This window comes from Solanum pennellii, chromosome 12 (assembly GCF_001406875.1).
Source record: "Solanum pennellii chromosome 12, SPENNV200".
Taxonomy (NCBI): Eukaryota; Viridiplantae; Streptophyta; class Magnoliopsida; order Solanales; family Solanaceae; genus Solanum; species Solanum pennellii.
Window position 1 is genome coordinate 55,028,749 of NC_028648.1, and position 25,961 is coordinate 55,054,709.

Consider the following 25,961-nt stretch of genomic DNA (forward strand, 5'->3'; position numbering starts at 1 on the left):
TGCAAATGCAACTAGATCCAAATGTCATGTATCCATCACACTTACTTAGCAAATGGATCAAGAATGCTGATGACGGCCGGATTACTCCATTTGCAATTGCTCATGGGAAGGACCCAAAACTTAACCGTCAATTTAATGAAGCCATGGCTAGTGATTCCCAATTGGTTATAAGTGTGGTGATTGAAAATTGTAAGGGAGTTTTTGAAGGATTAACATTATTGTCGAGGCACTTCTCGAAATAAATTGCATTGTCTTTGATTTTCCACATGTCATTGAAGGATATAGAGGGATCAAGAACCTGAGCTATGTGGGAGGAGACATGTTTAAGTCTATTCCTTGTGCCAATGTGATTTTACTTAAGGTAACTATGTCATACAAATATTACTCCATTTTATATATTATTACTGCAACTTTCTTCTCTATATCAAAATAGAGTTATTTATGTTAATGCTTTATGCTTGATGACAAATGATCAATAAGTAGTGGATATTACATGATTGGAGTGACGAAGAATGCATCAAAATATTGAAGAAATGCAAAGACGCAATTCAAAGCAAGGAGAAGGGAGGGAAGGTGATCATCATTGACATGGTATTGATGGATCGTAACCTAGAGAAAGGAGATGACAAGATGGATCATTAACCTGGTGCTGGTTTTAGTTACTACAACATTATTCCTATTCTGGGATTGAGATCTATTGTTGAGGTTTTCCCTTAATCTATGGAATAGGATGTTAATAACATACTTTCTTGTGTTACATAGGAAAAGTGGCATTCCTCATTGTTATTCAACCTGTATTATAAGATTAGCCTAAAATGACAGAAACAGAATAAGATGAAACAGAAAGTAAATATAATATAAGAAATAATCCGAGTCCACAGAAACTACTGTGTGTCCTTAAGAAATTCAATCCTCTCACTGTACCCGAGGTTATGGATTAAATTCTTCCAAGATAAAATGGATTAATCCTGTTAAAGATATAGCGGTACCTCAAATTTCTTTAACTTCAGCGAACTTCAGAACAGGAACAAGTCACACAGACTTAGTCAATCAACATTTGATTTATTTGAGAGAAAAAATTTATGCAGAGTAGGAAAATTCAGTGTTTGAAAAAACGAAAATTAACTTCCTTTTATAGCCATATTCAGCAAGAAACGTGTCTGTTCAAACCTGTTTATCCAGAAAGTTATGTCTTTTGAAAAAATAACAACTTTTCAAAAAAATGTGTTTGTTAGGAAAATAAAGGCTTTTCGAAAAGAGTAACAACTTTTTAGAATGTTACCGTTACCTGCAAATTTATTAGAGATAATATTCTGAAGCCGAAGCCGAGTGACGACGACGACGGCGCGAGGGTGCATCTTCTTCTTGGCTCTTTAAGAAGTAATGGAAGTGTTTCCTTATATAAGGACAACAATTTCCCTTTCTTTTGCCGATATGAGAGAAATGACTTTTCATTTGCACTTTGCAAATGACTTTTCATGTTCCCTCCAAAATAGTTCCGTTACTTTTCATATTCTCTCTTTTCTTTTCCCATTGACACTTGCTAAATCCAACACTCATTTCCCTCCTAAATAAATGTACTTTGTTATGTTTTATTTTCGATCCTTACTTCTTTGGTGATTGCAACTACTTCTTTTATATAAGTAAATTATTATGATAATAAGTCATATATTGTCTAGAAAAACTGAAAAATATCCATAATTTCACTCGAAAATACTCTTTCTTGTACATATTAAGTGTCAACACATGATTAATTAAGAAAAGTATTAATTAGATGCTACTATATATCCACTATTGCCCTTTTGATCTTTATAATTAAATGAATTTAAGTACCAACAATTTTCTTGTGCTATGAACAATCATTTTATTTTAGACTATGAAAAAAGTCTCAATCATTCACATAATATGACTAGATAGAGTATGAGTGTATTTTTTGTTATCTCTAATTTTAAAAATCATACATAAATCGATAACACTTGTCATAGATTATTTTAATGGTCCTGCATGATTTTATTAGCTTTTAATGTTTTACCCTAACAACTAACTACATCATGATCTAATATTAAATATTAATTAATAGGGGAAATGTTGTAAAGTTTTCTCTTCATTGTGGTTGTAGACTTGGTGGCTACTTTAAAAATAATTGGGAGATCTGGTTATGTTATCCTTTAAAAGATTTTCTTTCAAAGTGTATTCATTAGTTTTTGCTTTTCATCTATGGTGAGTTAATTCTCCACTTTTTCCCTTCCTAAAATGTAGAATTTGGTCTAATCTTTCTTCGTTCAAATTACAATAAGAGTGTATGTAATAAGATTTTAATGGGTATTCTCTTTTGAGTCAGCTCTTCCTTGCAGCAAAACTACAGATTTATATTGATTCTTGAGTAAAATGTTTCCCTCTCTGAAGCTTCTCTAAGTATTGCCTTTTCTTCTTCAGTTTTAATCAAGTACCGCACAATTTTGAGGAATTCTTTATTATCTCTCTGTTTTCCTCTTCAATTTATTTAGATTTTAATTTCTTAATTTTTCATCTGTTATGTGTTTTTCTTTTGAGCTTTAATTTTTTTTTCTCCAATTTCCACAATTGCTTTAGATTTAGTTCAATGACTGATAAAAGTTTCAACTTTGTACCTAGAGTACTTGAATGTTGAAGTTAAATCACTGTCCAACAACAATGTGATTTTTCCATTTTCCCTAGAATTTTCCGGTCAATGCTTATATGTTCCTCGCTATTTCAATCTCATTCACTATTGCGTATTCTGTGTTCATGCTATTGTTATTCTTTATTGACAAAGTATAACATCTTTATGCCGAAAGTTATTTGATTTAAGATATCCTTCTTTCGAAGATGCTCTGAAATGTGTATTACCTGTTTGATAAAATGTATGAATGACATATTTAATTTAGTTGTGAAATTCCTATTGCTTATTTGCTCGCATTGGCGATTACTTTTGAAATTCCTCGCTTGAAAATGCCTATTCAAGCTTATAACATGGCTTTACTGTTATATGTTGTTGATTCTATTATTTTGCCATTAAGGAAACATATAGCAATTCCTAATAGAGGAGAAAAGACAAGATTTGACAAAACAAAATTACTAAGAGTTCCAACTAACAGGCCTCTTGAAAATAAGCGGTGACTCGAGATTCTCAATCGCTCTTTTAAGTGAAAAGAAATAGCATGGAAAGGGAGCGAGGACAAGCCGAGCTGAATTGAGAGGAGGGAGATCAGAACCCAAAATAATATAGCAACATTAATTCAATTTTAAGTTTTTCTAAAGAGGAGATGGTGCTAAACTTAGGTCCATTGATGGTTCTTAAAGGGTACTTGACCTAGAAAATACAACATGTTTGTTAGTGTTATCTATGTTTAAGAATCAGTTGTAATATCTGTTGACACCCAATTTCAACCCTTCTCGGTATAAATTAGTTCTCGAGCCTCTTAAATTTTTGAAATAATTTAAAATAATTAGTTTTATAAATTTTGCGAAAAATATAAATTTTGCATTATTTTAATTACTTTTGCCATTTTCTTATAACCACACGAAGTGAGTGCCGAATAAATTCAGAAAGATTATTCAAAAAGACATAGCCTAAGAAACATGCTGAGAGGTTTGCACTTGAACCATAAAATAAGTAAATTTGTTTCGACTAGAATTTTATTCCAAGCGGTGATACCAACATAAACAGGGCAAGATACGCTAGGCAGAGATAACCATAGGGAGATCAAATCACCACGAAATCATCAAAAGGAAACGCCACTACGGCAAGCGACTTATCTAAATGAAACCAAACTAAAATCAAAATAGAAAAAAAAAAAAGGTAACATAACATTGGACTAACTAGTTGTCATCCCCATTATTGGACCGAATCTGAGCAAATAAACTTTAGGACATGATAAACTAACATGCTAATTTTGGAGACTGAAAATGAAGACTAGACCTTGATAACGACTCTATAAAACAACCAAATGGATACTTGAAACGGGCAGCGAAAATGAGACGCATGAACTCAAAAACAAGAGCAAATGTACACGCGAACTCGGAAAATTGAAGCATTAATTATATTCTTTCACCATGGTGAAGGAAAGAAGGACATAGTGAATTCCAAGCAGTAAAATGAACCAGATGACATGCCAGAAATAAACTCAAGGAGAAAAACGAGCATACAGGGAACTTCAAGTGCAAAATAGAGGCCAACAAATATTTAAATCTTTAACTCGGTATTATGCTCTGAAATGACTAAGAATATACACATCATCACTCATTTAGTAGCAACCAACAGCCAGCAATCACACATAGAAAAAGAGATGAAATACTATTGCGAAAGATAAGATATTACCTTTCTAACTGCAGCGACTCCAGGAGAGCACGAGTTTGGAGATGGGGACAACTACCACCACGCAAGCACAAACACAAATCGAAACACAGTCAACAGACCAGTGATGGGTGAAAAAAAAACTCGACCATAAGCGAGCTGACTTTCTTCCAAAATTTCTTCGACTTAAGAAAAATAAATTCCTCTCAAATTCCCTCTTTAAAAAAAATCCCCTGTTTCAATGTAAAGCAAATTCAAAGAACAGAAAAAAGAAATTCCCGAAAAAATCCCCCTTCTCTCCACAGCGAAACAATTTTTCATTTTTTTTTATACGAAAAATATAATGTTGTATAAGTCTCCAACCTTTTTAGAGTCGCCATTTAATTTTTAAGAAAAATGTTGTTTTCAAAAGACTTAACACAAGAAACCATTTTGAAAACATTTAAAAGGGTTCGGGGGTTCCGATTAACGTCTTAGGAAGGTTTTGAAAAGCACCTAAGACGTCCGCTAACATACGGTTATCCAACAACCAACTATTTACCTTAACTTAGTTGAAAATTGTTTGAAAGTGAGCTTCTTAATTTTTATCTAAGCGAAACTTATAAATTTGAAATATTATTAATTTCAAGACTTGGTTTAGTTTTAAGTTAATAAAACAGTATGGCCTTCGACGAGGATTTAGAGTTTTTTCTAACTTTAAGCTAACTACAAATAAACGCAAACACATAGCTGATAAGGTAAGAGGAAGAGAGAGAGAGATTTGGGTCCAAATCCGGGTTCTGTTAGTCTTGATCGAAATTTTGGACCCACCTGTTTTGGGCTTTTTGAACCATTTTTTATTTTGGGCTCTTGGCCCACTTCACTTGTACCTGCCCTAGATTCTAAAAAATAAAATAAGTAAATAATTAAGTGGGTTGAGGCCCAACAACAACAAAATACAAATTTTAAGGAAAAAAAATAATGTTTGGGTCCTAATGACCCAATTTTTCAACTCTTCATTTGACTCCATATTCTTCAATTTTGAGGGCTTGTACATCAATTTTCGGGTGGGTGACTCGAAAAGAAGAGTTGATCCTTTATACAAGAAGTGGGTTTGGCATAGAGAGAAAAGCGAGAATTATTCATCAAGTAAAAGTCTTCAAGATCGATAGGTTTGCTAAGTTCAAGAAGTTCTTGAGTTAGAAAGTTTTGAACGTGTAAAACTATTTTCTTGATTCATTGTTGAGTTGTTAGTTACGATTCTTTGTACAAGAAGTGGGTTTGGCTTCTTGTAGAGGTGAGCTTTAGTGAGGTTTGTAACAAAAGGTGGGTTTGGCCTTTTGAAGAGTAGAAGTAGTCGATTATAGTTAATCGAGAGTTGTTGTAGTGGTGAGGTTTTTTATTATTGAGTTGTAATCATAAAATCATCTAGTTGAATTAATAAAATGAGGTTTTTCCTTCCTTGATTGAGGAAGGTTTTTAATTTAACAAGTGTTTGTGTTCTGACTTAAAACCAACTTACAAGAGCCTGGTTCTTGTTCTAGGGGATAGGTTTCTTCAATTGGTGTTAGAGCAGGTCTTTTCAATAAAAGATTCACACCTTGAAAAGACTCGATGGAAGCACCACCTACCCCACAAGAGGGAGCTTCACAAACACGACCACTACTATTCAATGGCAAATACTATGGATGGTGGAAAAATCGTATGATGGATCATCTTATTGGCGAGAACCCTGATCTATGGGGAGTAATTCTAGATGGACCAATTATATCTATGAAAACTGCAACTGATGGAATCACCAAAATCCCAAAGGAAAAAAAAGAATGGAATGCTGAAGACAAACTCGCAATCCAAAACAATGCCAAAGGAAAGAAAATTCTGATATATGGTATAGGACCAGACGAATACAATCGAATCTCGTCTTGTCCAGATGCCAAAGCCATATGGGAAACACTACAAACCGCTCATGAAGGAACAACGCAAGTCAAGAAGTCCAAAATTGATAACTTAAACAGACAATATGAACTATTCAGGATGGCAGAAGGAGAGACCATACAAGACATGCATACCAGGTTCACTTCAATCATCAATGAGATGTACTCCTTGGGAGAGATAGTTCCTAATGGAAAGGTAGTAAGGAAACTCTTGAGTGTCCTTCCTGAAACTTGGGAAAGCAAAGTCGAGGCTATCACTGAAGCCCGCGACCTAGATACACTGGCCATGGATGAGTTAATTGGTAATCTCATCACATATGAACTCAAAGAAAACCAAGAAAAAGAAATTGGAGGAAAAAGGAAGGAAAGGAACCTGGTTCTAAAGGCAACTGCATAAGCTGATTTTAAGGATGAAAATATTGCCCTTATTACAACAAGGTTCACCAGAATGCTAAAAAGAGGACATACATTTCAAAAGAAAACTCCTCAAAAATCAAATGAAAACACTAAAGACCAGGTTTGTCATAAGTGTGGAAGTCCGGATCACTTCATCAAATTCTGTCCACTTTGGGCTTTAGAGCAGAAAAAGACAAACTCTGAGAAAGGAAAAGACATTAAGAAAGATAAGTTTGTTCCCTCAAACAGAAGAATAATAACTCAAGAGGCAGATATCTCAATGAAAAGGGCCTTTGCAGCAATGGGGAATTCATCTGATGAAGAATCTGAGGATGATGAGACAGAAAACAAAAGCCTTCTTGCACTAGAACAAGAAGATGATTATGACTTTCTTGCTCTAGTAGCAGTAGAAACCAAGGAAGAAAAGGAAACCTGCAGATCACAAGAAACCATATTAGCACTTATGGCTGGATCAGATTCTGAAGAGGACAAAGAAGAAGAAGATATAAATGAAAAGGTTAGTCTTCATCACATACAAGACAATCTAAACTCATACTAAAAAAGGGAGCTAGAATCTTTACTCTACACTCTCATTGATGCATATAAAACCATAGATTCAAAAAGGGAATTGTTAATGGAAGACTATGCATCACTAAGGGAAGAAAATAAGAACCAAAAAAAGAAAATCTTCATCTATTATCCAAAAATACAGAGCTAAGTAAAAAACTAGAGTTGGTAAGTAAAAGGAATGAAGAACTAACCAAAGAGCTTCTTGTAACTAAAACTGAACCTTAAAATGGAATGAGATGGACCAGGTCCTCCATATTTCTTGGCAACATTCACAAGAATCGTACATCTGAGAGACATGGGATAGGTTTTGATAGAACTAGCTCTCAAGTAAAAAATCCCAACGTAGATTGTCTATGCATGCACTGTGGGCTGGTAGGGCATAAAAGTTATGATTGTCGAAGAAAACAAATTGCTCATAACAAAAACTTAAAATCTCTGAGAAAGCCTCATCATGAGAAAACCAATGAACAAAAACAAATCCCTACAGTCAAATCTCTTCCCATATGGGCTAGAAAAAATCTTATTCATCCATTCTTTAAGCATAAATCAAAGTGGATTTGGGTACCAAAATCTAACCCCCCGAAATTAACTGCAGGGATTAGTGAGAAGGAAGCAACAACAATGGTACTTGGATAGTGCATGTTCCAGAAACATGACTGGAGATAAAAGTAGCTTCCTCTTACTCAAAAACATCAAAGGAGGAAACATCGCCTTTGGTAATGGAAAAAGTGGGGAAATTTAGGGAATTAGAAAGGTTGGGTCCATGGATACTCATGCAATTGAAAACGTATACTATGTGAATGGCCTACAACATAATCTATTGAGCGTATCCCAAATATGTGATAAAGGAAACAATGTACTCATTATAGAAAAAGAATGCAGAGTAACAAATTTAGTGACTAGGAACCTGGTTCTACTAGGTAAGAGACACAAGAATGTGTACAAGCCAAGTTTGTTGATTCTAAGGAAGATACTCTTAAATGTCTAAGTGCAATTTCTGATTGTTCCATGCTCTGGCACAAAAGAATGGGACACATTAGCATGACAACAATAAATAAACTCATATCTAAATACTTGGTTTGGGGACTGCCAACCAAAAGTTTCAGGGACAACCAAGTATGTGGAACCTGCATTCAAGGAAAACAGGTTAGATCATCCTTCAAACCAAAGTTGACAGTCAGTACTACCAAGCCACTACAACTGCTTCACATTGATTTGTGTGGACCAATTCGTGTACAAAGCAGAGGTGGGAAAAGATTATGTGTTTATAATAGTCGATGATTATTCAAGATTCACTTGGACACTGTTTCTTGCAACAAAGGATGAAACATTCACTATGTTTGAAATCTTTGCAAAGCTGGTTCAAATAAAATTTCAACAAAGGAATAATTAGCATGAGATCTGATCATGGAATGGAGTTTGAAAACTCACAATTCCTACAATTTTGTATTACAAATGGGATTGAGCATAACTTTTCAGCACCTAGAACACCACAACAAAATGGTGTAGTTGAGAGGAAGAATAGATTACTGGAAGATATTGCAAGAACAATGTTAATCTCAAGCAAACTTCCAAAATCTTATTGGGCTGAAGCAGTAAACACAGGATGCTATCTAATAAACAGATGTATGATCAGATCAGTGTTAAACAAAACACCATATGAGCTGCTAAATGGAAGAAAACCGAACTTAGCACATCTTAGGGCCTATGGGTGTGTACGCTTTATACACAACAATGATAAAGACAATTTGGGAAAATTTGATGCCAAGAGTGATGAATGAATTTTTCTGGGCTATTCTTCACAAAGTAAAGCCTACAAGGTACTTAATAAAAGAACAAACCGTGTAGAAGAAAGTTTTCATGTTGTATTTAATGAAAATAACAGTGAAGTTGAAGAAAATTCAGAGGATGAACAGAATGAAGGAACCTGCTCCAGGTCATCTTAACCAAAAATATGGGACGAAGAATTCATACCCTCCCATAAAACACCTGAAATAGAAGATAAGTCTGGTAATAAAACTAGTCCTTCTGAATCTCAAGAGCCAGTAAATATCCAAACTCACAGCTGGAAGCATCAAAGCTCTCATCCTTTACAAAACATTCTTACTCCGCTTAACTCAGGCATCTCAACAAGATCCAAATTACGTAGCATGTGTGCTTTCTCTGCCTATGTATCCCTGATTGAGCCAAAAAATATAAAGGAAGCACTATTAGACTCTGATTGGATTAGTGCTATACAAGAAGAACTTAATATGTTTGAAAGAAGCAGGGTGTGGAACCTGGTTCAAAAACCTCAAAACAGAACGGTAATAGGAACAAGGTGTGTGTTTAGAAATAAGCTCGATGAATAAGGTTAAATCATACGCAACAAAGCTAGGCTGGTTGTACAGGGATATAACCAAGAAGAAGGGATAGACTACGATGAAACTTTTGCACCCGTAGCAAGAATTGAGGCAATTAGGATATTGGTCGCATATGCTGCTCACATGGAGTTCACACTCTACCAAATGGATGTCAAGAGTGCCTTCTTAAATGGTTATCTACAAGAAGAGGTGTATGTGAAACAACCCCCAGGTTTTGAGAATACCAAGTATCCTGATCATGTATACAAACTAGACAAAGCACTCTATTGGCTAAAGCAAGCAGCTAGAGCATGGTATGATCGATTGTCCACTTTTCTTCTCACACATGGATACACAAGAGGAAAAATTGATAATACACTGTTTCTTCGAAAACAAGGTAAAGATCTGTTCATAGTCCAAGTGTATGTAGATGATATCATATTTGGAGGAACTAATGACTCACTAGGAGTAGAATTTGCTCAACTAATGAATAGTGAGTTTGAGATGAGTATGATAGGAGAGTTGAATTTCTTTTTAGGACTCCAAATTAAGCAAACTCCAGTTGGAACTTCAATTCATCAACAAAAGTACATCAAAGAATTACTGAAGAAGTATGATATGAATGAAGCTAAGTCAAATGACACACCCATTGGGACAACCACAAAGCTTGATAGAGATGAACCAGGTTTACCAGTAAATGACACTAGATATAGAGGTATGATTGGATCACTCCTATACCTTACTGACAGTAGACCTGATATAGTGTTCAGTGTTGGTCTATGCGCATGTTTTCAGTCCTGTCCAAAGGAATCACATTTAAAAGCTGTTAAAAGAATCTTGAGATATCTAAAAGGCACAATGAACCTGGTTCTCTGGTATCCAACTAATGACTCAATTGATCTAAAGGGATTTGCTGATGCAGACTATGCAGGACGTATGGTAGATAGAAAAAGTACCTCTGGAATGGCACACTTCATAGGACCATGTCTAATATCCTTGGCAACTAGAAAACAAAATTTCAGTTGCTTTATCCACTGCTGAGGCTGAGTTGTAGCAGCTGCTTCTTGTTGTGCCTAACTCCTTTGGATAAAGCAGCAGCTTAAAGATTTTGGTATAAAAACGTTGTATTCCCATTCTTTGTGATAATACCAGTGCTATGAGCATGGCCAAAAACCCGGTTCAACACAAACGTACCAAACATATAGATGTTAGACATCACTTCCTTCGTGATAATGTTGAGAAAGGAAACATAGTAATGACGTTCTGCAAAATTGAGGATCAAGTTGCTGATATTTTCACCAAAGCACTAGGAAGAGAATCATTTCAGAAAAATCAACTTTCGTTAGGGCTCATCTTTTTAGATTGATTTCTGCCTTACCAAGTACTCAGGATATAAGAACAAGGTCTAGTCTAGTTGGTTCTACAACTGCTTTACACTAAGCAAGGAAAATCAGCAGTCAAAAATAAAAAATTAAAAAAAAGGAGAAAAACTATTTCTCTTTCTCTCTCCTATGTCACTTCTCTGAAAAGCAAGTGCAACCGTCAAAGCACACGTCTCTTCGATGTCAATCCCTCATAATTACTAAAACCCCTCGAAGATAACACCAAAACCATTCCCAATAAAGCACTTTCTCCAAACAAGCAACCAACTCTTTCTCCTCTTCCACTTTTTAGAAAAATCCTCTCAATCACCATGGTTAATCCTCTTGTTGCTTACTCAGATGATGAAAATTCATCTGACAGTGCATCTTCTCAGGGGTAAGAGAACCCTTTCATTGATACAACACTTGCTCAAGGGGAAGAAAATCAACCTACAACCAAACCGTCTACATCTTCTCCATCCTCCCCCAAATCAGATCAGCCTACATCTCCACCACCACCAGTCACAGAATCACCACTACCACCTGTCATAGAATCACCACCATCACCAGTCATAGAATCACCACCACCACAAGTCAAAGAAACTCCATTACCACAAAACCCAGAAACACCCATAACCACAACTCCAAAAAACCCCTCTTCTTCTCCATCTCACAAACCCACTTCTCAAAATCTACCTAACTCCCCTCTACAACCATCCCCACATTCTCTAAACAATGATAACATCCTTCTAAGCACACTTCACCCTAAAAGACCAAGACGGCCAAGAAAACACATTGCAGTCAAACAAGTTCGTCTGCACAGGCCAGTAACTCAGAGTGCGAATGTAGTCAAACCAACTGATGGTGCGACATCCAGTGTGAAGCGTCGTCGTCTGGGTAAGTCTCCTGTTCACTCATATGTTTCTCCAATGGTTCTTAATTCTAAATCTGATGATGTCTCTGAGGGTAAAAATTCTGAAACCCCTCAGTCAAAGTCAAAATCTGCAAAAAGAAATTGGATAAATTTCTCAAAGTTGGAAGGAAAAAATATTTTCAAACCAAAACAGTGCTTAGGGGTAGAACTTTTCATCCTGATATTCTATCAATGGACATAGTCAAGCAGGTCAGTGAGTTACTACGGTTTCAGGGGTGGGAGGAGCTATTTCTTGAACCTTATCTAATTTATGAACAAGAAGTAGCAGATTTTTACACAAATCTAACAATCTTGGAAGGGGATGTAGTGTCTTCTAGTGTGAAGGGAGTTGAGATTGTGTTTGATTCAACTAAGCTTGGGGAAATTTTACATATACCATCTGTGGGTATTAATAAGTATCATGGGGCTTTTGATTAACATTGTAGCCTTCCAGCTAAGTTTTCTCAATGTAGGGTTAATTCTAGGGCCCAGACTGTGTTAAAAGGTATCATGAGATCAGTTCATAAGCTTCTCTTTGAGATAGTACATAAGGGAATACTGCTCAGGGGTCACCAACGTCACATTGCTTCCATAAGGGACATGGGACTTATGAATGCTCTTGAATGTAAAGAAAGTATTGACTGGCCCACACTGATCATCAAACACTTCGCTAGAATTGTTTATCCTAAACTAGGTTCTCATCAATTAGCATTTGGGAATCTTTTAACTAGAGTGTTTGATGCGTTTGAAGTACCTTTGGGAGAAGGAAGGGTTTTGACTCGTGCATATATGTTTACTCAAACCATTCTTGCTGATTGTGGCATTCCCATGGAGTCGGAGCAGGTTGCTAATGCTTCTCCACGTACATCTGGTCCTGTTGCTTAATTTCTCAGGGAACTCAAAGTGGCAGAAGAAAAGTATGCAACTCTTGAATTGGAAAACCAGAATTTACGTGCGGAGCTTCATACTTCAAATGCTGAGATTCACAGGTTGAAAGATCAGTTGGTGCAGCAGCAGCTTGCTAACAATGCAAGGGTTGACAGAGTACTGGATATGCTTGCTTCTTCCTCCACCAAGCCTAGTCAATCTTCCACTTGAAAAGCATCTTGTTTGCACCTGGTTCTTTTAATTACTTAACTCTGTGTTGTTAATCCTCTTTGTGTTGCCAGAACATTTTATTTTGCTCAACTGGCTGAGCATCTATTGTTGCTGTGGATGTTATCTAGTTTTGTTTAGCTGTTATTGGACTCTTTTTGATTTGTCAAAAGGGGGAAGATCATTACATCACACATATTTGTCTTCATCAAAAAGGGGGAATATGATAGAATCTGGTTATTCTACAAGAATATAAAATTGGTATTTTGATGATAGACAAGAAATGCAAATAACTGTAGTAGCAAATTGACGCAACCAATTGACGGAGCCAAGCATTGGAATTAATTGTCAAAACCAAAATTAATATATTGAAGATACAAGTTGATACAAATAAGGAAACCTTAATATATTTTATTAAGGAAGGAAGTTGTATATAAAAAGGATTGTACAATAAAAGGTAAAATCAATACTCCTTGTTTAACTACAATTACAATTTCCTAACCGTATTTGATAAGGATTCAAGGTAGGAGAAAACTCTATAAAAAGAGGTCAAACGCAGATGAAGAAATCACGACTTTCACATAGAGAGAAAGCGAGAATTATTTATCAAGTAAAAGTCTTCAAGATCGATAGGTTTGCTAAGTTCAAGAAGTTCTTGAGTTAGAAAGTTTTGAACGTGTAAAACTATTTTCTTGATTCATTGTTGAGTTGTTAGTTACGATTTTTTGTACAAGAAGTGGGTTTGGCTTCTTGTAGAGTTGAGCTTTAGTGAGGTTTGTAACAAAAGGTGGGTTTGGCCTTTTGGAGAGTAGAAGTAGTCGATTATAGTTAATCGAGAGTTGTTGTAGTGGTGACATTATTTATTATTGAGTTGTAATCATGAAATCATCTAGTTGAATTAATAAAACGAGGTTTTTCCTTCCTTGATTGAGGAAGGTTTTTAATTTAACAAGTGTTTGTGTTCTGACTTAAAACCAACTTACAAGAACCTGGTTCTTGTTCTAGGGGATAGGTTTCTTCAAAGAAAAACGAACATATCACACAATTCGAAAGACATCCTGAAACATATATTCTACAGCAGCTAAAGACACTAGAAACCACACCAATCTTATCAGTTCAACGAGCATAATCTCGCATCAACAAAAGCAATGTTACTACAACATAGTGGAAAGAGAATCATGTCAAGAGGAAATAAATCATACAAAAAAAAACCTAGAGATGGTAACTGGCCAGATGCTCTTTAGACAATATCTTATAACAGTATTCTGAACTATAGAAATATCTGATGCTTTTCTGATAATTACTTTCCTAACTGTGTGCATTTGAGATGTGGCTTGCTCATTTTTTAATTTCTAATAGAATATTTATCTTTGATTTTTCTGGAGTTCTAATATACATTATCAAAAGAAAATGCATATATGTCTGAAGCTACATCAGTTAACGTAACACCTTATATCGTGTATATCTGTATGTGTTTGATTCAAATAATATGCGTGATGTTTTAAATTTCAGGGCATCTCGATATGAACTTGCATCACAAAGATGGAGACAGACACACAACAAAATAGGAAATTCAACAATTTTCACAGCAAACAACTCTATGATAATAGGCTTGGACCAAGTGTAGCTTATTTCTTCACAGCCTTTGCCTTTGAAATATGTGTAGAAAGAAGCAAAATGTAATACACTTCAATATATATACTTATAAAATTATTTTTTGTATTTTCATATTAAATTACCACGTATCTATATATGCAATTGAGCATCATTGAATCTATAGGTATTCTCTCTAAAGAATTTATTGTAATTTCCAATTTTTCTTTTAACTATCATTATTTGTAAGTAGTGATTGCTATATGGATTACGTTGTCTTAAATGAATGAAATAATGTAATAGAGAATAACCATGTACATTATATAAAGTTTTTCGGGCACGGGCAATATTTATCTATCTAGTTACTAATATATAAAAGGGACTAGAGCCAGTTGCTCTTTGTCGACATACCCCTTCTGCTAGGGGTATTTTTGTCTTTTCCAGTATAGCTACACTTGGCATTGAATATTCTACTGCTTAATACAGTGCTTATTATTTCTCACATAAGAACCGCCAATTTTTGGTCTTCTTCCTGGTAACTCCTCTGCATCTGGCTGTGAGATTTCTATTTGAAGGTTTGTTTCTTTTGTTGAATCTTTCCCTTTAGGTTATTCCAACTTTGTTTTCTTGTGGATGCTAATTGCTATATTGTTTTATGTCCAAATTGAATTTTTGAGGTACTAATATTTGACGTCTTAGGGTGCATACTTCAACTTCGCTTCTTGTGCATGATCTATCTTTGTCTATGTGAATAGAATTTAAATTTTGAGAGTTTTGGGTTCTTTCTGAGCACATATTCACGATAGTGAGATTTACTGTTTGATTTTTTTCCCGTGTGATTTTTTTCCCGTGCTTTCGTCTGATCTACTGGTTGGGAATCAATTTCTGCCTTGTAATATTTTGCTTCTTCTCTCTGTTTTCTGCTGGCAGAGTAAATATTAGAGTTTACTACTTGTACAAATTCTTCGATGAAGTATATCAAGTTTACATGTAAAAGAAATTTTCTTGCATAATGGATTTTTCTGTAAAATTGAACAAGGTGATGGGGTTTGCAACTAATTTGCCTGGTATTTAGTGATTCATGAAACCTCCTCAGGAGGAAATTAATTAGTCTTCTGTGGTGTATTCGTTAGATGGGTTTATTTTATTTCGATTGCTTCTTACTTTTAATAACTAAAAATGATATTATGGCTATACCATAAATTTGGTAGAGTTGGAAAGAATTATCTATGCAAAATGAATATGCGAAATTTTGAATGTCAGAAAGCTAGAAAACAAAGAAAGCAAACAAATCACACAATTAGACCAATAATAAATTCTACTTACAGAGTTGCAAATTTATGGTAACTGCTTTGTAGCTTCTTGTTATTTTTGCAACGTTATTACCGTATATTGATAACAAAAGTGAAACTCTATAATGTTCCAAAATTGCTAAGGTTAGGGAGCCCCACGCTTACTCAGTACGGGTCACTAGGTTCGATTAAGTTTTCAATAAGTAAACAATCGTTGAGCCTTTTAACGAAAATGATGGCAAAGAGGCATCTTTACCTGCACTAACGAAGTTGAATACATTCTTTTATTATCTTTTTCTGATCTCCAACATTAACTTTTATGTGTTGAATTTGGTAAGCTTTCTCTTCAGATCATCGACTCTTTCTCCCTCTATTTTGGTAACTTTTATGTGTTGATTTAGACATATACATAAATCAGAGTAGTAAGAACAGAGGTGGTTAGATGGTTAGTTGTGCTTGGAAGTGATATCAAGTTTAGGATTTGTAAACATTACAACACTTGCTGGATCTTTGTACATAAGATGCCTTATAACTGATTTTTACTTTTTACAAGTGATGGATTTAAAGATGGGCAAACGCAAAATGTATTATTGATTTTGAAAGTTAAGAGTACAAAGACGAATAAAACATGCTGCAGTTTTTTGTTAAAATATTCTATTACATGTTTAATCTTTTACAAAATACATATATTTTTTTTTGCAGAGGCAAACATCGACTGTAACAAACTGGTGCATGTATGATTGTATGATCCACCACCTCAACAAATTTCTCTCTTTACTCCCTTTTCCTATAAATACCAAATTAATAATGAATATTGTGTCTCCTACATCTTCTGTATAGAACATACAAATGCAGTTTCTAATGGCATATGAAGTACAAGAAGCACGTCTCTAGATAACATATACAGTTTTTGCTTAAAATTAAACGTACACACTATTTCCAATAGAATTACTTGGCCCGTGCTGGCATAGGGCCCTTCATCTAGTATATTATTTATTATTACTACTATATAGAAGCACGATGAATTAGGACGAGCAAGGTAAATTTGTCATTTTACCTTAAAGAAAAGACAAAATATATGGCAAATCTGTCATCCTACTTGAAATACAAAATAGATAATTATGTAACTTTTTCTCAACTTTCTAGAAGAATCCATTCTTTCATATCTTTGTACCAAACAATGGAGAGGCATCCACTCCTTCACAAGTATTCAACAGTCTCTTTTCTCCAAACTTGAATTCGAGGCCCGCTCATTAACTTCAGCTTCTCAGCTGGGTATGCATTTTTAGGTCAGCTTTTGTTTCAATATTTGCTCTAGTCTACTTTTTAAAAACATTAAATTTTAAAATTCATAACTGAGTTTGAGATCAAGGCGTAGAAATTATTGCTGTATTCTTATATTCAAATTTTGACGCAAGTGGAAGAGCCGTTGTCCATGGTGTACATATCCAGATCCCCGATCATGTTTGTGGGATGTGGTTTGTTGTATACACTACAAATTCAGTTTGGTTTTTTCTCCCAAATTCTTTCTCTTGATTCTGTCATATTTTTCAATTTTATGAGTTAAGTTCAAGTCTGCTATAGTTATTTCTGCCTTAACTCTCTATAGTTAAGTTCATTTTCTTCTTTGGATTTTCATTACTACTTTTTTTCTAAATAGAGAAATTGAAGAATGCAATCGAAAATTAATGGTTTATTCAGTTTTTCTTCTTTTATGCCCAAAAGTGCAAACTCATCTAAATTTTGCAGTGATGAATTCAATTATAAGAGGGTATAGAAAGATGTTTTGCTTACATACCAACGAAGTATTGGGCTATTGCCCATGTTTCAGCCAAAGGCCCATTGCCTAATCCTACTTGGAAAAGGATTGAAATTATTCTCTTTATTTGGTTTTCAATTCTATTAGGAAAAGGAATGGAATTGTAATCCTATTTGTAATTGGTTTTGGCTTTGTAAGGAAAAGCACAACTCTATAAATAGAGGATGGTCTTGAGAGAATAACTAATTGCTCATTGATATTTTCTTTGAAAGAATTTAGAACATAAGAGAGATTTTTTTTAGAAAGCTTTCAACAAGAGAAAAGAGAGAAATAAATGGGTTCTTTTGCTGCAGTCTTTTTCTCCGACCAGCAATGTTCAGATCGTATTTTTTGATCAACTAACCGTTAGATCTGGCTGAAATTTGAACTGAGTGTTTCTGACATCTTGGTGGTTGATTTGAATGGTGGAGATCGTATTTGGAGGTCAGAAAAATCCTTTTTAGGTCCCGAATAGAAGCTGAGTTTGGGTGGCGTTTCTTTCTATTTATCTTTTGTTGGTGTAGCTATTGTTTGTTCTCTTTTGGCATGTGTTGTGTAGCCATTAGAATAATATTTGTAACTCTGTTATTGGTATATTGAATCATTTCGGATCTTGTCGATCCCGTGGTAATTACCTTCGGTTTGAAGGGTGTTTCCACGTCAAACTTGGTGTTCTTTATTGTTAGATTTTCGTTTTCATTTTTTCGTCATAAAAACTGGTATTAGAGCCAGGTTATCTACATGGAGGGGAATATGAGTAAGATGGTATGTCTAAAAGGAAGAAACTACAACATATGAAAAAGCAAGATGAAAGATCTATTGTTCGTGAAGAAGATGCATCTTTTGGTTTTTTCTGCTCATAAACCCGAGAATGTGACCGATGAAAATTTGAGCACCAACAAGTATGTGGATATATAAGACAATGGGTTGAAGATAATGTTCGCAAACATATTGTGAATGAGACACATGCCAGAACATTGGGGGAAAAGTTGGAGACACTTTACGCTTCAAAAACTGGCGATAACATGTTGTTCTTGTTAAAGAAATTGATGACCTTTAAATACAAGAAGGGCAATCCTATTCTTGATCATATAAATGATTTTCAGGGTATTCTTGATCAGCAATTAGGAATGGGTGTTAATTTTGATGATGAAATACAAGGACTTTGACTTCTTAATACTCTACCGGATTCTTGGGAAACTCTTCGTGTTTCTTTAACAAATTCTGCCACTAGTGGAAAGGTGACTATGGAATATGCAAAAAATGGTGTGTTGAATAAAGAGGTTAGAATAAAATTTCAAGAAACATCTTCACATTCAGATGTTCTATATACAGAAGACCGAGGGAGACATAAGACAAGAGATCCGAGGAGTAGAGGTAAAAGCAGAAGCAAGTCGAAATTCAAGAATCAAAATATTATATGTTATCGTTGTGGAAAGAAAGGACATTAAAAAATTTTGTAAACAATTGAAGCAAGATCATAAAGAAGGGAAGAAGGAAAAAAACAATGAAAATAATGTTGTTGCTGTTTTCCAAGATGACCTTCTCTTCGCTTATGATAAAGACGTCATCAATTATGTATCTCAAGATACAAGTTGGATAGTAGATTCTGGAGCCACATCACATGTCACACCAAGAAAAGACTTCTTTTCATCTTATACTTCTGGTAACTCTGAGGTGTTAAAGATGGGTAATGCTGGTGAGGTTAAGGTGTTTGGTGTTGGCATTGTTTGTTTGAAAATCAATACCGGTTCAACGTTGGTCTTTCAGAATGTCAAGCATGCTCCAGAAATTCCCTTAAATTTTATCTCTGTAGGACAACTAGATGATGATAGCTATCATAATGACTTGTGCAATGACAAATGAAAGCTCACCAAAGGCTCACCGATTTTAGCTCGAGGAATAAAACATTCAAATATATACGTGACACAAGGATCGATTCTTGGTAACTCTATAAATATGGTGGAGAGCGAGACTTTATCAGAATTGTGGCACAAGAGGCTTAGTCATATGAGCGAGAGGGGGATCACCTGTTTGGCTAAGAAGAATTTGCTTGCTGGTATGAAACAAACAAAGGTGAAAAGATGTGTTCATTGCTTCGCAGGGAAAATGAAAAGAGTTTTGTTTCACAGTCATCCTCCTTCAAGAAAGTCTGAGCTATTGGAGCTAGTACACTCAGATTTGTGTGGTCCTTTCAAAGTGAAGTCAAAAGGTGGTGCACTTTACTTTGCTACTTTCATTGATGATCATTCTCGGAAGATTTGGGTATATCTATTAAAATCCAAAGATCAAGTGCTTGATGTGTTTAAATAGTTTCAATCCTTATCTGAGAGACAAATAGGAAAGAAATTAAAATGTATTCGCACTGATAATGGTGGTGAGTATATTGGTCCCTTTAATAACTACTGTAAATCGCAAGGAATTTGTCATCAGAAGAGTCCTCGAAAGGCTCCTCAATTTAATGGTTTGGTAGAGAGGATGAACAGAACTTCAGTTGAGAGAATTAGATGTGTGCTTTCAGAGGCTAAACTTCCAAATTCTTTTTGGGCTGAAGCACTTAACACTATTGCTTATGTTATCAATTTGTCTTTTGTTGCTTTGGATGGTGATGTTCCAAACAGAGTTTGGTTTGATATGGATGTTTCTTATGATCACTTGAAAGTGTTCGAGTGTAAAGCTTGTGTGCATGTTCCAAAAGATGAGAGGTCGAAATTTGATGTTAAAACTAAGCAATGCATTTTCATTGGTTATGGTCAAGATGAGTTTGGATATCGCTTTTATGATCCAATTGATAAGAAACTCATTAGAAGTCGTGATGTTGTGTTCATTGAAGATCAAACTATTGAAGATATTGACAAGACTGAGAACTAGATTCTCATACTGATGAGAGCTTAGTTGATGTTGATCGAATTCCTATTATTGATACATCTTCTACACATGAGGGAACCCAAGGTAATGATCCAAATAATTATCAGAGTGTAGAATATATCTATGTTCCTACTTATGACGTTGTGGTTAATAATCAACCAACTCATGGGGAGATAACCACTTCGAATGATCCAGAAACCTCTTGTAGAAGATCTACTAGAGAAATGCGAAGCTCAACACGTTATTCTCATAATGAGTATATCCTCTTGACTGACATGGGAGAACCTGAAGGTTACCATGAAGTCATGCTAGATACTCATAGAGATAGGTGGGTAGAATCCATGGAAGACGAGATGAAGTCACTTCACGAGAATGGCACATATGAGCTAGTGGAGTTACCGAAAGGTAAGAAAGCTTTAACAAATAAATGGATATTTAGATTAAAGCAAGATCAACATACATTTGCACCTAGATACAAGGCTAGGTTAGTCGTCAAAGGTTTTGGTCAAAGAAAGGGGATTGACTTTGATGAAATTTTATCTCCTATTGTGAAAATGTCCTCTATTCGTATGGTTCTAGCCTTAGCCGAAAGTCTATATTTAGAGTTGAGCAGATGGATTTCAAGACAGACTTTCTTCATGGTGATTTAGAAGAGGAGATCTACATGGAGCAACTTGAAGGTTTTGTAGTTAATGGGAAAGAAAACCATGTTTGCAAATTGAGAAAGAGTTTGTATGGATTGAAACAAGCTCCAAGGCAGTGGTACTTAAAGTTTGAATCTATTATTGAAATTCAAGGATATAAGAAAACTTCTTCAGATCATTGTGTATTCTTTCAGAAGTTCTATGATGATGCTTTTATTATCTTACTACTTTATGTGGATGATATGCTGATTGTTGGCAAAATAAATCTAGAATTGCAGTCCTTAAGAAAGAGTTAAACAATTCGTTTGCGATGAAGGACTTGGGTCCAGCAAAGAAAATCTTAGGCATATAAATCCGTCGAGATAGACAGAAGAAGAAGTTATTTCTATCCCAAAAGAAGTATATTGAGAAAGTACTCAAGAGGTTCAACATGACAGACAAAAGTGGTTAGTGCACCTCTTGCTTAACACTTTAAGTTGAGTACGACTCAAAGTCTATCGACTAATGATAAGAAGAATGAGATGTCGAGTACTCCATATTCTTCCGCGGTTGGTAGTTTGATGTATGCTATGATTTGCACTAGACCAGATATTGCACATGTTGTTGGTACCATTAGCAGATTTCTTTCCAATCCTGGAAAAGAACACTGGGGTGCAGTGAAATGGATACTACAATACTTGAAGGGTACGTCAGATATGGAGTTGTGATTTGGTAGTGGCAAGTCTGAGTTAGTATGCTACACGGACTCTGGTTTGGGAGGAAATCTTGACAATTCATAATCTGCTTGGCTATTTGATCACTTTTGGAGGGGGAGCTATTTCTTGGCAATCAAGACTTCAGAAGTTCATAACTCTATCTACCACAGAAGCCGAATATATTGCCATTACTGAAGGTGCAAAGGAATTGCTTTGGATGAAGGAGTTTATCAAAGATCTTGATTTTGAACAATCAAGATTTGTCTTATTTTGTGATAATCAAAGTGTTATTTATCTCACCAAGCACTCTACCTTTCATTCGAAGTCCAAGCATATTAGTTGAAAATATCATTGGATTAGAATGGCCCTAGAAGAGAAATTATTTGAGGTTGAGAAGATACACACTGATGACATTCCTTCAGATATGCTTACGAAAGTGGTGATCGTAGATAAGCATGAGTTTTGTCGAAGTGTGGCAGGCATGAAGCCTTCCAAGACCTCAAAATTCATATCGGTAATACTGTAAATTACGTCATCTCTATTTTCCTTCATTGAATTACTTAAATTACTTCATCTCTATTTTCCTTCATTGAATTACTTCTTTTTATCTTCTTCTCATTGTGTAGATGTCCTTTGAATCTTGAACTTTTGTCTAGGAAAAAGTGTTCGATTGGTAGTAGTGATGGACTACTCTTTCTTTTTTATCTTTATCGCATAAAAATAGATTGCCCCTCTTATTCGGTGTCATAAAGAGCTTGGACAATATACAAGGCAAATTCAAGTGCAGTGGCAGATTTTCTTGCCTCTTTTCTAACAATGGCAATAGGTACTATCATGCTTTCATTTCAAAATTAGCTTTAATTTTGAAAATGAGTATCCTTAATAACTGTTTGTGACAAATTTTAAAGTGATAGAAAATAAATTAAAATCACAAATAAAATATGAAGAAACATGATTTTATTGATCAAGATAGATTGCAGGTACAATTCGGTTGATCCCTTAATTCTACTCTCCTAAGATTTATCCATGATTCGAGGGCCCTTAGTGGCGTATTTCTCGAACTAGGATGATTTAGATTTTTACCTCTCTATATGAATAATTCATCATTTTGTGGAGTATTCGAGATCTTGATCTCATTAAGGAATTTTGAGATCTTGATCTCTCTATGGAACTTTTTGAGATGGATTTTAAGGAAATTTAGTGCCCTTTATATAGGCATAAACTAGGGTTTAGGGTTGAGTAGCCTCCAAGAATTCTTATTTGAGTTTAACACAATTTGTAGAGTCCCAACTTGAATTGAACACATCTTGTAGAGTCCCACAAAATTTCAATGTCTACAAATGCCCCCTTCTTCAAGGCTTGACGGAGGGTAGACTTGTGAAACTCAAAGACAAGGCTTGAAGTACTCATTCTTCCACCTTTGCAGCTTCAAATTTTTTAGATTTGATTTAAGAGAGAAGAGATGAAGGGAAGATTTGGTCCCACTGGGCGTGCCAATTTGTTTGCGACATATTTTAATGTGACAGAAAATAAATTAAAATCACAAATAAAATATGAAGAAACATGATTTTATTGATCAAGATAGATTGCAGGTACAATTCTGTTGATCCCTTGATTCTACTCTCCTAAGATTTATCCATGATTCGAGGGCCGTTAGTGGCGTATTTCTCGAACAAATATGTTTTGGATTTTTACCTCTCTATATGAATAATCCATCAATTTGTGGAATATTCGAGATCTTGATCTCTTTATGGAATTTCGAGATCTTGATCTCTTTATGGTATTTTCGAGATGTCTTTTAAGGAAATTTAGTATCCTTTATATAGGCATAAACTAGGGTTTAGGGTTGAGTAGTCTCTAAGAATTCTTATTTGAGTTGAACACAATTTGTAGAGTCCCAATTCGAATTGAACGCACAAAATTTCAATGTCTACAGTAACAATGGATAGTTGATCGGCTTATGATTGTCTTCTAGTTTGATGTAAAGACTAAAGACTGACTGAACAGTGAAGGATATTTACTATAAGAAATTAATAATAGACCTATTTTCTAGAGGGAAGTGTCGATACATATATGGGTTAATAAGATTGCGGCACAATTGATTAAATTTGATTCTTAAATCTAAACTTAGTGCAACATTTTAATAAAGATACTTCTTTTATTATGAATGAAGAATGACAATGATATTTCTATATAGCACTCTTAACTTATAACCATTTTCTAACATACAGAGACTTCATTTGTCTATTGAATTTGTTTTTTCATTGTTTTTAAATCAGTCTCTTGTGTCTTTCATGCTGGCTACTGAGAGAGAATATGTAACTATTGTTGACTAATACTGATTCTCACATTATCTTCTACTACTACTAATCATGGTAAAAAAATATAGTTTGGTGTACACATTAATCTCTCTTTTTTGATGACAAACTCCTTAAGCTCTCAATTTTGAGGGACATAATATTTTTATCAAGAAGTAGATATATTATGTGCACGTTAGAAGGATAGTTAATTGTCTAGATATTCAAAAAAGTAATACCACTACCAGATAGACATTATGGAGTATTTCAAATTGTTTCCAAGAGGAAAAAAACATGAGCACACGAGAGGTTCACAAGAAGAAGAAAATAGTCCAGCTTCGTGTCATTTCTTGTTTTGCTATGACACAAATAATGATTACTCTGACATGTATACATGTACCTGTTATTTCACTCAAATAGTTGTTTTGTTCTATGGATTAGCCATGAAATACTCTTTATTAGGGTGCTTTAAAGATCATAGTTCGTCTTCACGAACTCACTTGAATGCTTGAAGAATTTTGATACTATTTGGAGAGGAAACAAATTCCTTAGCTAGATTATGTGATGAGCACGATAATGAATATCTTACTGGTTTGATTATCAGTTTAAGGTGTTTACAAACTGATAAACCGAATCGGTAATTCACAAGACGGATCAAACCGATTGATAAGCACCCCTATTAAGTCCATGGAATTAAAAACTTAACATAGTGGTAGATTTAAAGAAGCAAAGTACCTGCTTTTGACACAAGATTTCTTTAGGAGGAATTCAGCTGTCTTTTAAATGCTTGGCAGAATTTTTTTTTCTTTGGAATTAGCTAATTTTGAGCTTTCCTTTTACACCTTCTATTATAATCATTTTTCCTTTGTGCTATGTGTAATTGCAGGTTTAACTAAAAAGCTATGTTCGACAAACATCTCAATCTTGAATATTCATCTTCTGCAATCATTTTGTGCCTCACTTCGGAGAGTGCCTTAATTGTTTCTCCATCATTGCATCAGACTGTTCTATTATTTATGGTGAGGTGCATTTGAATTTTGTTTTTTCTTGTGTGTTTGTATTGTATCAACTAATATTGCATATGTAGAGTTATTTCTTTCTTGTCTCTTGCTCCGATTTTTTGTAGTTCATGTTAATTTAGTTCATTGTGGGATGAATTGAACTTCAATCTCGGAAAATAAGTGTTATCGATCTTCTTATATTTCAATACTCTATTTAGTTTTTTTTTTTTGGTATGTGTATGTGTATGTGTATGTGTTAGTTAATAAAAGTGAGTACTTCCTTTCATTTGTTCTTTCTTGAAAATATAAGAAGCTATTTTTATATGTCACAAAATTAAATAACATAGTGCTTTTGGAAGGTTCAAATTCTGGTGGAACTAGATCAAAACATTATAGGTATTTTTTCCCCTATTTGCTTAAAGTTGGTGAGTAGAGTTACCAGATACTCAAACAAGTTCATTGTCTAGGTTAGTGTAAGGTGGCTTGGACACCGAAATTGACAATGCTATGAATATTCGATCATATCTTCTAACTCCCCAGACATTCAGATTTCTCCCAAGAATAATATTACGTCAGTTATTGCTTTATATACTTTGATAGACAATAAATTTCCTTCAGGTTGAATTAGTCGTTTTGAGCAGCAGATTTTATTTCTGGAAAAACTGTGTGAGTCGACGGAACCCACGACAGACCGTCATGGGCACGACGGGCCGTCGAGGGGGTCTCGTTCCAAAAGACTTAGACTTCTGAAATTTGGATACTGAAATCGACTCTCTGAACTTGGCGACGGACCTGCAGGACGAACCGTCGTGGGCACGACGGACCGTCGCAGGTGTCTCGTTCCAGAATACTTAGACTTCTGAAATTT

General features: G+C 34.9%; 1 long non-coding RNA gene and 1 pseudogene across 1 annotated transcript; both read left to right on the plus strand.

Annotated features, from left to right (window-relative positions):
• Window positions 1-5: 5 nt before the first annotated feature.
• LOC114075318 lies at window positions 6-717 on the plus strand (annotated as a pseudogene).
• A 14,162-nt stretch (window positions 718-14,879) lies between these two features.
• LOC114075182 lies at window positions 14,880-25,291 on the plus strand. The gene is made up of 3 exons (XR_003575578.1): window positions 14,880-15,073; window positions 16,493-16,532; window positions 24,979-25,291. It is a non-coding gene; the product is annotated as an uncharacterized LOC114075182 (long non-coding RNA).
• Window positions 25,292-25,961: the final 670 nt, after the last annotated feature.